Source organism: Corticium candelabrum, chromosome 2 (assembly GCF_963422355.1).
Source record: "Corticium candelabrum chromosome 2, ooCorCand1.1, whole genome shotgun sequence".
Taxonomy (NCBI): Eukaryota; Metazoa; Porifera; class Homoscleromorpha; order Homosclerophorida; family Plakinidae; genus Corticium; species Corticium candelabrum.
The window spans coordinates 2,385,562-2,389,512 of NC_085086.1; positions in this window are offsets into that span (position 1 = coordinate 2,385,562).

The following is a 3,951-nucleotide window of genomic DNA, read 5'->3' on the forward strand; positions in this document are numbered from 1 at the left end:
CCTGTTGGTGGAGACTATCCGGTAGAATTGTCAACTGTGGGCCACAGTTGAACATATCTGTGTACAACTGAAGAAGTTGCATTATGAGGTGACTCTGAGTGTGACATACGTTTACACAGTTGAGAAATAATTGTATCATTTCTCTGTGCATGATACAAACTATCTTGTGACAAGCAATGTGATACTTTATAGCTAGTCAAAGAACATGATTCATCTTTGGAAATGCAACAACAGAGGCGAGATAGGGCATCTGCATTGGCATTCTGCGATCCTGGATTATATTCAATCACGAAGTTATACTCCTGTAAAGCTAAAGCCCAACGATAGAGCATTCCTTCCATTTTATTTTGACAACCATTGTAGAGGAGCATGATCAGTATACAACTTGAATGACCGTCCAGTAAGTAATGTCGAAACTGTTTGCTACCAAATGCTATTGCCAAGCACTCTTTTTGGATCACACTGTAATGTTTTTCCGCTTTGGTCAAACTCCTTGCGTAAGCCACCACTCGATTATCTTGTTCTATCACCCATCCCAATCCAGATTCACTCGCATCTGTGTGCAACACAAATTGGGCAGCATTTGCGTGAAACTGTGGGTACGCCAAGACAGGAGCAGTACTCAGAGCCTCCTTTAGCTGTTTAAATGCTTCCTGCTATTCTGCTGACCATGTGAAGGGTACTCCTTTGTGTGTGGGCTAATGTAGTGGTCCTGCAATGTCAGCAAAATGATGAATGTATCTTCGGTAATATGATGCAATTCCTAAAACCGACGTAGCTTCGTTACATCATTCGGGATGGCCCAATTCCTCACAACCTCTGTTTTATCCTCATTTGCAAGCATTCCCTTGGCCGAAAGTACATGTCCAAGATATTTCACTTCATGTTTACCAATGCAACATTTGCATCCTTGTAATGTAAGACCAGCCTTCCGTAAACAACAAAAATCTTCTTGCTAATGCTTTACATGTAACTCAACGTTTGCCAAATAAATGAGAAAGTAACAAAGGGAAGATCATGAAAATGTTTGTCCATCAGTTGCTGAAATGAGCTAGGAGCACCTGTCAGTCCAAATGGCAATTTTGTAAACTGAAAAAACCTTGTTCATGGCAAAACGCAGTTTTGTGTCGATCTGACTCATGGACTGGTATATGCCAATATCCATTTCACAGGTCAAGACTAGTAGATACTCTGGATCTGGCCAAATAATCTTGTACTTTATCTACAAGTGGCAGAGGATATGCATCTTTAGAAGTTCTTTTGTTAATTTCTCGATAATCAACACACAATCTGAGATTTCACTTGATTCCTTTTTTTTACAAATGCTGCTGGTGCCATTCATGAACTAGTGCTTTCTTCTAGGATGCCTTGTACTAACATATCTTTGATTTGAATTTCAACCTCATTGCGATAATGAGCAGATATCCGTCGAGGTGGAACTCGCATCGAGGATCGCAGACGTAGGAATACAGTGACATGCTAGAGAAGTCAGTCCGAGCGCTGTTCTGAAAAGATCTTGGTTGTCCTGTATGATCAGAGATAATGTTTTGTTTGAACAAGTTGGTAGCTCAGAGCGACGGTTATCAACAAAGGATGGTATTGCACACTCATCAACCACATCTGATTCACAATCATCACCATTCACTAATGCAGGCACAGAATTTTTGTTATTTGGTTGATGATGGAGCAAGAGTGGTACTCCTGGCGTCATTGCCTCTAGGGAAATGCACGCCACTGCTTGAGAGTTGTGACTTCCTACCACTGCCGGCTCTTGCAGAAGCTCCTCGACTATTTCCTGACAGCAGTCCCTAGCGTAATGAGCTATCTGACCGCAAGAATAGCATCATTGATTCTGCCTACTTAGAGACCGTTCTGGACATTTTCTTGTGTGTGACCAATTTTATTGCAGTTAAAGCATGTAACTTTCGAAGACTTAGCTTGTTTGACGTCTACTGCATTCAGGAGTGAGACCTGTTGGGATAATATTTCAACTTGTTTTTGTAGCTGTTGCAATTCATTCATACCAACCGTCTTATCACAGACAGCTGCATTTTTCGAACATTGCTTCTTTATTGTCATCATTAGTCTTGCTGGATCCAGGACGGAATTTAATTCTCAAGTTTTTCCGGCTGCTCGAAGTTGCCGGGTTATTGGTATTGGCAATCTGGCAACAAATTGGTGCAACAGCAACATCTCTCTAACCGTATCCTCTATGTTTGTCATAGCTTGATTCAACAGTTTTTGTAACTAATATAGATACATTGTAGGTGATTCCTCCCGCTGTAACACGTTTCAGTTAAACCTGTCCAAAGACACAAACTCTACAGGCTTCAGCCCAGTAAGGAGGTGCTACAATAGTACAAACGAGAGATTCAAAGCAAGTTTGATATGCTGATGATGCCACTGCAGGAGGTCCACTCAAATTATTGAGGCAATGGTGGAACAAACTTACTGACTTTTTCTCCATATTTGGATACTTTCCAAACGCAAATAAATTATGACTAATAGTGAAACCTACATTCTTGGACACAGCAAAACTCTCTTTGATAACAGAAATATCAACATCACAAGAGAAGGCAGAGAATACCTTGGAGCAGCGTTGGGAAACCAAAGATTTCGGAAAGCAATTTCTCAAACAAAAGATTATAGAATGGCATTCAGAAATTGAAACTTTGGCTAAGATCACGCAATCTCAACCGCAAGGTGCGCAAGCTACTTTGACACATGGCATGATCGGAAGATGGGTGTATGCCATGAAGACCTATGAATACAACTGAACCTCTGCTTCCTCTAGAAATGCAGATGCAAAACAATTTTTTTCTGTCCTCTCTGGAAGACATCCGGCAAGAGAAGTGGAAAGAAGGCTTTTAGAACTACCACCCCAACACGGAGGTCTTGAAACAGTCGTTCCACTCAACATGAAGTCTGAATATATGCATACCAAAACAGTTTCTACATCACTTGTCAACTTGATCATCTAGCAACATGTAGAATTGGGCAACGTCCTTCAAGGTAGTTCAAGCTGGCTGACAACACTTCTCTTACAACAACACGGATTTTGTTTGCACATATGGACATTTAGAGACGCCCTATGCTTGAGATGTGGTTGGCAACCAATGAATCTACCTGATCGTTGCCCTTGTGGAGCTCCCTTCACAGTTGATCATTCTCTGTCGTGCCCTACTGGAGGGTCTCCAACAATTCGACATAATGAAGTTGGGGATTTGTTCCATTACCTGTTGACTGACGTGTGCTATAATGTTCAACGAGAACCATTACTAAAGCCTCTCAACGGTGAGAAATGTACAATAAAGATTTGTTCAACAGATGATGAGGTTTGGCTGCATGGACATTGCTGTGAACGGATTCAGTGGTGGACGATTCAAACGTACCTATTATGACATGGGGATTTTTAATCCAAATGCAGCCTCTTACAACAGGAACAAAATTGCATCTTGTTACAGACATTGTGAACAAAGGAAAATATGGAAATACGAGGAACGGGTTCTGACAGTGGAACTAGCTTATTTCATGGCAATCATACTGTCTTGCACAGGTGGATGTAGCAAGATCACCACAAGCTTCCTGAAGAGATTAGCTTCTTTACTATCTCACAATAAAACACACCATACAGCCAAATACTCAACTGGTTTCGCTGCTGCCTTAGCTTTGCCCTTCTACAAGCATGCATCATGTCTCAGATGATTTAGGGTGAAGTTCAGAGGCTCAACAAATGACAGCAACATTCTGCTCTCAACAGCAGAAAGTGGCTTTAGTCAACTGCCGTAGAATTATAGACACATATTCTATTAGTAGCAATAACCAAATTTGTTGTTTTATGTATATATATATATATATATATATATATATATATATATATATATATATATATACATACATATAGTACGATTTATTGAAATACACCCGGTTTTCACAGTAGTAGTAGTAGTA